The following is a 10,267-nucleotide window of genomic DNA, read 5'->3' on the forward strand; positions in this document are numbered from 1 at the left end:
AGGATTCCAATGCCTTCTTCAGGCCACCATGGGAACTGCATTTATGTGTACATACCCACACATATAGACATATTTAAAAACAAAAATAAATAATTTTTAAAAGTAGTACCTGGCATGAGTTTTTCTTGGGTTCATTTAAATCAAATCGTTATTTCCTGGTCTTTGTCTAGTATAGCATGAATTCTCTTAGGTCTTAATAATAAAAACCCAGAGTCAGATATTAGGGGGTAAAGCTGAAAGATCAGAAAAGCAAAGCAGCTAGCCACTAGTTCTTAACTCTGCCAATGCTCAGACCAAAAGGGCGATCCTGTCCTCAGACTGCTGCCTCAGTCTGATTACCTAGGCTGCCTAGACTTCTTCAGACTGACTGCCTCAGACTAACTGCTGAACAGACTACCCTGAGCTCCTGTCTCCTCCTGCCATATATTCCTCTCTCTGCCCAGCCATATCCCTTCTTGTCTCCACCTCCTTAGTGCTGGGATTAAAGGCATGTCACTCCAAGTGCTGGGATCACCTTTGTGTGAGCTCTGTTCTCTTTTAGACTGGATCAATTTCATGTAACCCAGAATGGCCTTGAACTAACAGAGATCCTTTTGTCCCTGTCTCCCAAGTGCTGGGATTAAAGGTGTGCGCCACCACTGCCTGGCCTCTGTGGCTAACTAGTGCACTCTGATCTTCAGGCAAACTTTATTTGTTGATCATAAACAAAATATCACCACAGTCTAGGGCCAGCTTTTGTCATTTTTCTCAATTTTGGGGGGGGGGAGGGAGGTTTCGAGGCAGGATTTCTCTGTGGCTTTGGAGTCTGTCCTGGAACTAGCTCTTGTAGACCAGGCTGGTCTCGAACTCATAGAGATCCACTTGCCCCTGCCTCCTGAGTGCTGGGATTAAAGGCCTGCACTACCACTGCCCAGCTCTCAATCTTTTTCTTTATGCCCCTTATTCTGAGGCAAAGGAAATCACTCGGCCTGGTTGTGTATAAGCTCACTGATGTCCTCGTGATCTCTGACACTGCAAAGCCTTGGGAAGATGGTTCTAAACGGAACATCTTGAGTTAATTGAAGTGTGTTGTGAAATGTTTGCCTTAGTTCCCTAAATAACCAGTGTTGGCAGGGAACAGTAAATCTGCATGAGCCATTACAAAAAAAAAAAAGAAGAAGAAGAGGAAGAAGAAGAAGTCAGTACAGAGAGAAAGTACATGTCAAGTTCCCATTGTGGGGCTCATCACAGAACATAGGTAAATGGCTCTAAACAAGAAAAACAAGAAGTTGACTCTTTCTCAGGGAGAATTGGAGGATGGGCCACACCTAGGCCAGAGCATTTGCAAAACCTGTCCTCAATCTTCCTGCCTGATTAAAGACTCCACCAGGAGAGAACACACAGGAAAGCCTATCAGAAAGGCAGAGGCTTGGTGACCCACTGTCCTAGCTGAGCTCAGGTTCCCTTGTCTCCATCATGTCAGTCATGTACACGAGCTATGTTGGGCATTGGGCCAGTTAAGGCACAAATGCTTTCTGTCCCCACCAGCATGGCATAGAGCTGAGCCCAGGCTATCTGCAGACACTTCAGTGATCACCATCATGTCCATTGAAGCTTGCTGGCCTGGTCCCTATGCCCATGTACATATACTGTACAGCCCAGAGGAGACAAGAGCCCAGAAAGTGATATTAAGTGTAGCTATATTTTTTAAGGAGGCAGGGTTTGCTATGGAACCCTGGTTAGCCTTGAACTCATGGCAATCCTCTTGTCCCAGCATCTCACCTCTTGGGATGACAGAGGTGAACTATCACTCCAAACTAAATACAGCTGTGTTGGAGTTGGTCCTAGTGACTGTCTTAGGGTTTCTATTGCTGTGAAGAGGCACCATGACCACAGCAAATCTTATTAAGGAAAACACTGAGATGGCAGCTTACAGTTTCAGAGGTTTAGTCCATTATCATCATAGCAGCGAATGTGGCAGCTGAGAATATGGAGACATGTAAGCAGATATCTTTTTTTTTTTTTTTTTCCTCCGAGGCAGGGTTTCTCTGTGGCTTTGGAGGCTGTCCTGGAACTCACTTTGTAGACCAAGCTGGCCTCGAAATCACAGAGATCCGCCTGCCTCTGCCTCCCAAGTGCTGGGATTAAAGGTGTGCACCACCAACGCCCGGTCGTAAGCAGACATCTTTGATCCAAAGGCAACAGGAAGTGAACTGTCTCACTGGGTGTGGCTTGAGAATATATGAGACCTCAAAGCCCACCTCCACACTTCCTCCAGCAAAACCACACCTGTTCCAACAAGGCCACACCTCCTAATAGTGCCACTCCCTTTGGGGCTATTTTCTTTCAAACCACCATAGTGTTATACTCAAGAAACACACAGATTTTTTTTCTAACTACATTAACTTGGATTGTAAAGAGTGGGACCTTGATTTTTTTAATCTTTTTAAAGTTTTTACTCATTTTTATCTAATTTTATTTATTATTTTCCATTTTAAAGATTTTCTATATTTATTTTATTTTCTGTATATGAGGGTCTGCTTGCATGAGTGTATATATATGCAACATGCATGTGGTATTTGGAGAGCTCAGAAAATCCTCTGTAAGGACAACAGGTACTCTAGAACCATCTCTCCAACCCCTACAATTTTTTTTTTTTTATTTTTTGGTTTTTTGAGACAGGGTTTCTCTGTGGCTTTGGAGGCTGTCCTGGAACTAGTTCTTGTAGACCAGGCTGGTCTCGAACTCACAGAGATCCTCCTGCCTCTGTCTCCCGAGTGCTGGGATTAAAGGCATGCTCCACCAACGCCCGGTCAATTTTATTTTATTTTAATTTACACATATTAGTGTTTTGCCTGCACTTGCATGGCTGGTACCCACAGAGGCCAAAAAAGGTGTCATAGCTCCTGGAACTGGAGTTACAGTCAGTTGTAAGCTGTCATGTAGGTGCTGGGAACAGAACCCGGGTCCTCTGCAATAAGGAAGATCCAGAGCCTAGAACCAAGAATCACCTAGAACCTTGGAGAAAAGGGGGCCAGAGCTTGAATCAATGTGTATTTCTGTGCCTGGAGCTAAATTTATGGGGTTCCAGAATCACTGTTGACACGCAAAAACTCTAACTTCGTGCCCTTTCACTTAATTCTGTATCCTATTTTATTTATGTAGTTAGTTAGTGTATATGCGCAGGTCTGCACAGCCCACAGACTGAAGACAGCTCACTTGGTAGAGTGCTTCTTTAGCATGCATAACGCCTTGGGTACAATTTCCCAGCATTTCATAAATCATTCAAAAAAAATCAAAACAGTCTCATACATGCCAGGCAGTTCCAGCACTGGTCCACACCCTCACCTCCCTTGACATTTTGAATGGCAGCAGACATCATGATCTTTATGCTCTGGTATTGTCAGTGTTATAATACCACCATACTGTGTAAGGCGGGACCACGGCAGATCCCATTGTGGGGGACAAACAGGCCATCAGGCAGAAATTACATGGGAAGGAAGTTTTATTTGAGAAGGGAAGGGAGTGTAGAGAGAGAGAGAGAAGAGAAAGAAAGAGATAGGGAAAGTCCTGCCTGCCCCTTCAGAGGGACAGCAGGAAGAGAGAGCAGAGGTGGGTGAAGTTTGCCTCTTACAGGAACCTTTGCATCTGCAAAGTGACATAGCAGCCATAGGAGCCTGGGCTGGCCAGGGAACTGCCTGAATACATCCTTCCAGGTGACAGGGGACAGACAGGCCAGCATAATGCCTGAATCCTAAGAATCAGCATCTGTGGATCAGGCTTAAGAGGCATAGCTCTCCACTGGACACCCTCAGTAGCTCAGGGAATCCCCTGGGCCTTTTAGGATCCTTAACTCAGGGCAAACAGACATTGGTGGCTTCTACAACACAGAAAGAATTTCAGGACTATCCAGTTTATGAAACAGAGTTGGGGTTAAATACAGATATATTATAGGGTGCTGTAGAGATGACTCAGCCGGTAAAGACACTAGCTGCCAAATCTGACGACCTGAGTTCAATCCATAGGACTTACATGGTGGAAGGAGAGAACAAGCTCCTGGAAGTTGCTCTCGGACCGTCTATGCGAGCCTTTGCCCACGTGCACATACACACAATAAAGAAATATAATGAAACATTGATTAACATAGGCTTAAGAATAAGGGTTAAGAGAAAGCAGTGCTCAGAAAGAAACATAAAATGAGCAGAAAAATTTGGATGTGGGCTTCACAAAAATGTGCGACCCCCGGGAAGGGACCCCCGACCCGCGGGGGTGAGGTGATGAGGGTCGCTACTAATTTAGTGGGCCTTCACGAGCAGATCCGATCTGGAAAGTGAACTTCAAGAGGTTAATGGAATCTGGCTCAAGAGGCTATTGCCCTACCCAGACAGGATCATCATTTATCCAGGTGATTTTATCTGCCGGGGCGGGGGTGGAGTGGGGTGGGGTACAGGGGAGGTAGTAACCACTACTGAAAATTTTGAGCAGGTGGGCTATAGCCAAGGCCCGCTCTATCATCGGGATTTTGGCGAGCCGCTTCTTCGGCTCAAGCCGCCTGTCTAGTGCGTGGTTGCCCCTGTGCCGCAGGAAGAGGTCTAGCAGGGAGTTCAGCTCCCTACCCTTCAGGGTCAAAAAGAGGGAACTGGAGTTTACATGATGCCGAGGAGAGGAGCTGTGAAAACTTGTCGCTGAGAGCTTGAACGAGAGAGAGGAAGCAAGAGAATCAACAGTGGAGGAGTATTTGGGAGCAAAAGGTTGAGGAAGATCAGGGACCTAGGAAGGATCGTAGGCAGGAGGTCTCGTGGCCAGAGAGACCTCATGCCCGAACCCGAAGGTATGCGGCAGCCTCTTCCTCTAGCTCCTGGGCGTCCCCAGGATCGAGAGGTTCCTCAGGAGGAGCAGAGGCGACAGCCCATAGGGAGGGGTAGATACAGGTGGCTAGAGATCGAACTTTAGGGGCAAATGAAGTAGGTTGATCAGAAGGAGAAGGAGGAAGCTTATCAAAGTCAGAGTTAGCAGAGGAAGAGGAACAATCTTTAGAAAGATCATTGACAGAACTTGCCCTGGAGCTGCACTAGAACACCCTCAGGAAGCGACCTCTAGATGTTGTTGGGCATCTTTAAGAATTTGTTCATTTCGGGGGCTTTCCTCCGCGTTAACAATGATACCTTTTAAGAGATCCCAATACTGCTGCATAATTTTTATCGCTTTCAGAGCCTTTGGTTTCAAAATAATTAGTTAATTCGGCCCCGACTTGTTCCCAAGTACTGCAAACTATTTTTGGACAGGTAATGACAAATCAGGGACAAACTTCATGTACAAAAAGCAAAAACTTAAGTAAATCTTTTTTCTTAACCTCAATGTTTCTATCTCTTAATTCTTCCTGAATTCCTTTAATAAATATGGCTTCCTTATTTTTTTTAACCTCAGTGTATCTATCTCTTAATTCTTTCTGAATTCCTTTAATAAATCTAGCTTCTGTGCTGATACTAGTCCCCATTTTCGCGGGACGGATGGGACGGCGGTGTTAACCTAGGTCATTAGACTAACCCTACTCTGCGCCACCCGGATGGGGCTTACCTGACGCCTTATGAGTGGGCTCCGGACTCGTCGCGCCTCTGCCGTCCGATCGGTGGTCTGTAACTCGTGCCCCACGTTGGGCGCCAGTTGCGACCCCCGGGAAGGGACCCCCGACCCGCGGGGGTGAGGTGATGAGGGTCGCTACTAATTTAGTGGGCCTTCACGAGCAGATCCGATCTGGAAAGTGAACTTCAAGAGGTTAATGGAATCAGGCTCAAGACAACGTTCGCTGATCAAGAGCCTTTATTTTTGGGGCGCGCTGGAATTTATAGAGGAAGGACCTCAGGGGTGGTACAAGCATGTCAATCAAGTCTCAACTCAAATATACACCAAATACGGTAAAGACAAAGCTGTAATTTTCCACCAGTCATTAGTTGCATTCCACAAATGCTTGTCAGCGTAAGTCAGGTGCAGGAATTAGGGAGGGGTAGGAAGTGTACAGCAGAACGCTATAATCTTGTTAACAAAGACAATTGCTCTGTAAGGGTATTTCCCCTGGCTAGGCGGGTGGGCTGCCCTGTGTAAATTTAACTTTAATGGTTAGCCTTTTCCTTTGTCTCAAGGGCATGTGTGCTCGCAGTCACGTAGGCGGAAGGCCAAGAAACGGTTGACAGACTCCATTTTGTTCAAGGTTCTAGCAGTCCCCAACAAAAATGAGTCTCTGAACGTAAGTTGTATCGAGCGTGAGTGCAGCCTCTAAAGGGAGGATGGCGGCTCGGTGCTTTTAAAATACTTACATATAGGAATTTCATGGGTTTGACGTTACTGTATTCACAGGGTTGTTAAGAAACCTAAACTAGCTGGTTGGTGGTGGCACACACCTTTAATCCCAACTCAGGAGGCAAAGGCAGGTGGATCTCTGAGTTCCAGGTCTATAGAGCAAGTTCCAGGATAGTCAAGGCTACACAGAGAAACCACAAAAAGAGAGATAGAGAAAAGAAAAGAACCTAAATAAGGAGCCCGGCATTGCAGTGCACAGCTCTAAATCCCAGCACTTGAGAAGTAGAGGCAGGTGGTTCCCTGTGAGTTTCAGGCCAGCCAAGGGTACTTAGAGAGAGACCCTTGTCCCAAACAAGTAAAACAAAGAAAGGTAAATGAGGTCCCCAGGTGGTTCCAGAGGGGAGGGTCCCAGTTGAAAAGATAAAGTCCAGCTCCCAGGGACACGGGAACGTTGGATACCTTTACTGCAAACATAGGTTTTGTTTGAGATTCTCAGGCCCTGTGGAGAAAGGAATGAAGCCTCACCCAAGGTCACACAGACCCAGGCGTTAAGCCCGGGTCCTTGCTACTTTACATAAAATACCTGTATGCCAAGGGAACATTCCTGTGTGAGAACAGCCTTTATAACAAACAAGGATTGTGTTGGAATCCTTGCTTCTCTGCAGGAGGCAGGCTCTCGTCAGATTCTTGTGTGAGGGCTTCCTTTCCCTTCCTCTGTCCCATAATTTTCCTGACATCTGTCTGGCCTCTGATAGGTGGGGTCTGAGAACTTGTCACTCAGGCTCACAGGCCTTTCACCCCAGGGCCTCATCAATAGTAAATGACAAACTACTTTAAACCTAGGTCTAAGGCTGAACTCAGCTGAGATTTTTGGAGGACTATGGAAGGTGGGAGAATGTAGAAGAAACTGCTGGCCAGCCTACCCAAGCGACAGTCACCCTGCCCAGGTGCCCAGGCCAGCCCGTATGAGCATGCACGGCAGGCTCTTCCTCCATGAACCAAGCCTGCCTCTACACTCAGAGACTGCTGTTGAAGAGACACCTGACCAGAGACAGGACCCTGACCCTGACCCAGAGAAAAGGGCAACACAGCCCAGTCAGCCGCCTGAGCCAATGCGGCCTTGGCTGGGGGTACAACGCAGGCCCAACTTCCTTAATAAATGAGTCTGTAGCTTGCTCTGCTACTCACTGACTCCCAGTAGGTAAGTCCTTGGTGCTGCATTTTCTCATCCCCTCTCCCAAGGAGCATCCGAGCAGGGTCACCAGCAACAGGAGAATAGTTGGGTTTACACATAAGAGATATAGGTGCCACCATGCCCGGCTGTGTTTTTGTTTTTGAGACAGGGTCTCTCTCTATTGCCCTGGATGACTTGGAACCTGCTACAGGCTGGCCTCTAACTCAAGTGCTGTGACAAAAGGCCTGTGCCACTGTGCCCAGCAATGATGGTAATTCTTTTTATTTTTTATTTTTTTTAATTTTATTTTCCAGTTTAAATTTAGATAAGAAACAAGGTTGCTTCACAAGTCAGTTCCAGGTCCCTCTCCCATTCCCTCCCTTCCTCCCGTGCCCTCCCCCCACCCCCCCACCCCACCCCCATTATCCCCTCATTTCTCCAGGGAGGGTGAGGCCCTCCATGGGGGTGTGCATAGTGTGTCATTTCATATAGGGCAGGGCCTAGACCCTTCCCCAAGAGTTCAGGGTGAGAGTGCACCTCACATTGTTCTATGGGAGTCCAAAGTCCGTGTGTATACTTGGGATGGGTACTGATCTGCTGCCCAAGGCTCAATAGATTACCTAGGCCTCCTCACTGACACCCAGATTCAGGGGGTCTTGATCAGTCCCATGCTGAAAAAATATGGAACGCTTCACGAATTTGCGTGTCATCCTTGCGCAGGGGCCATGCTAATCTTCTCTGTATCGTTCCAATTTTAGTATATGTGCTGCCGAAGCGAGCACAATTCTTTTTATTTTTAAAATAAGATTTATTTTTAATAGGGCTGGAGAAATGGCTCAGCGGTTAAGAGCACTGGTTGCTCTTATTGAGGACCTAGATTCAATTCCCAGAACTCACATGGCAGCTCACAGTTGTCTGCAACTCCAGTTCCAGGGAATCTGACACCCTCACATAGACATACACCAATGCACGTAAAAATTTAAAAAAAGATTTGCTTTTACTTTATGTGTATGTGGTTTTTTTTCCTGCATGCATGTCTGTGTACCATATGCATGCAATGGTGCCCATGAAAGTCAAAAGAGGGCACTGGATCCCCTGGAACTGGAGTCACAAATGGCTGTGAACCACTGCGTGGGCGATGGGAACTGAACCCCTGGGTACTCTGCAAGACCAGTCAAGTGTCCATAATCTGACCCATCTCTCCAACCCCACTTCTGGTCATTTTAAACCATTAAGTTGTGGAATAAAGTTGTTATGCAGCAATAAATAATTGCAGTACCCCAGCCAGATTTATTCTGAGTACTTAGAACAAAGAGACCCACTAGAAGTGTCCTGCAGTCAGTCTGAGGCCACTGTAGGCCAGAGAGTGAAACTGTGCCTCAGAAATGAAGCAAGACCATAACTTCAGCTAAGGGCTAAGGCGAGCTTCTCCGAGTGAGATAAAGAGAGTCCAGGACTGATGGCTCAGGACTCCCAGCGCTTAACCAACAGTCCTGCAAAGCATACAGAGAGGCAGCCGAGAGGTGGGGCTAACCTAACGGTGCAAGGCAGGAAGACTAAGACAGAAGCTGCAGGAAATGAGATCAGTGAAATCCCCCCAAAGCTCAGAAGTCCAGACACAGGAGGACTGAGGACATTCATCAAGGTGTGTGGCCTCTGGGAATCCATTCCAGTTTTCCTTCCTTCTTTTTTTTTTAAAAGATTTTAAAAAATAAATGCCAGTCTCTGTCTCTGTCTCTGTCTCTGTCTCTCCTCTCTCTCTCTCTCTCTCTCTCTCTCTCCTCTCTCTCTTTCTCTCTCTCTCTGTTTGTGTGTGTGTTTATATGTGTGTGTGTGTGTGTGTGTGTGTGTGTGTGTGTGTGTTCATGTAGTGCCCACTGAGACCAGATCTTCTGGAGCTGTATGTAGTTGCAGGTAGTTGTGAACCACCCAGTGTGGGTTCAGGGAACCAAACTTAGGTCCTCAAAAGATCCTCAAAAGAGCAGCACGTGCTCCTAATCCCTGAGCCATCTCCAGCCTCCCATTTCCATTTTCCTTGGGATCACACCTGCACTCACCCTCCTGTCAGCCAGGTGGACTGCAAGAGTGTCAGGGGTGTCTCCAAAGAGTTTGAAAACACAGTTGTTCAACTCATTACTCTCTCCAAAACGTAAGTTAATACTACCACCAGGCTGGCTATGCAAGCCTGTGGGTTCAATCGCCATGACTAAATTAAAAAACAAAACAGACAAAACTACCCAAATTGCCATGATGTTTCAGTTGACACTCACAGCACAGCTATAAAGGAAAAAGAGCAATCTCAGCGCCTCCTAAGGATGCTGAGCAACGGGACTCTCTTCTATTGTAATAGTAGGGTAGCATGCGTGGTACCACTCTCTAAGGAACAGCCTGGCATCTATAGGTCTGGTTGAAGATGCATACCGGGCTTGTCAGGTTCCCTGGGAAGCACTCTGAACTGGATGTTGAAATGTGGGAGGTGCCTTAGTTACTTTCTGCTTTGATAAAACACCATGACCAAACCAGCTTATAGAAGGAAAAGTTTATTTAGCTTGTGGTTACAGAGGGATGCGTCCATTATGGCAGGGAGACACAACAGCAAGCTGCACACATGGGCCTGCAGCAGCCAACTGGAAGATCGCATCTTGAACTCCAAGCAGAGGCAGAGTTAACTGGGAATGGCGTGTAGCTTTGAAAGCTTAAAGCCCACCCCCAAGTGACAGCTATCCTTCAGGAAGGCCACACCTCCTAAACCTGCCAAACAGCACCACCAACGGGGGGCCTGTGAGGGACAGTCTCTCGTTCAAGCCATCACAGAAC

At 46.9% G+C, this 10,267-nt stretch overlaps 1 non-coding gene across 1 annotated transcript; it reads right to left on the bottom strand.

Annotated features, from left to right (window-relative positions):
- Positions 1-8,125: 8,125 nt before the first annotated feature.
- LOC121137399 lies at positions 8,126-8,232 on the bottom strand. The gene has a single exon (XR_005874639.1). It is a non-coding gene; the product is annotated as a U6 spliceosomal RNA (small nuclear RNA).
- Between the last annotated feature and the right edge of the window lie 2,035 nt (positions 8,233-10,267).

The sequence above is a fragment of the Mesocricetus auratus genome, unplaced genomic scaffold, assembly GCF_017639785.1.
Source record: "Mesocricetus auratus isolate SY011 unplaced genomic scaffold, BCM_Maur_2.0 Super-Scaffold_100676, whole genome shotgun sequence".
Classification (NCBI taxonomy): domain Eukaryota; kingdom Metazoa; phylum Chordata; class Mammalia; order Rodentia; family Cricetidae; genus Mesocricetus; species Mesocricetus auratus.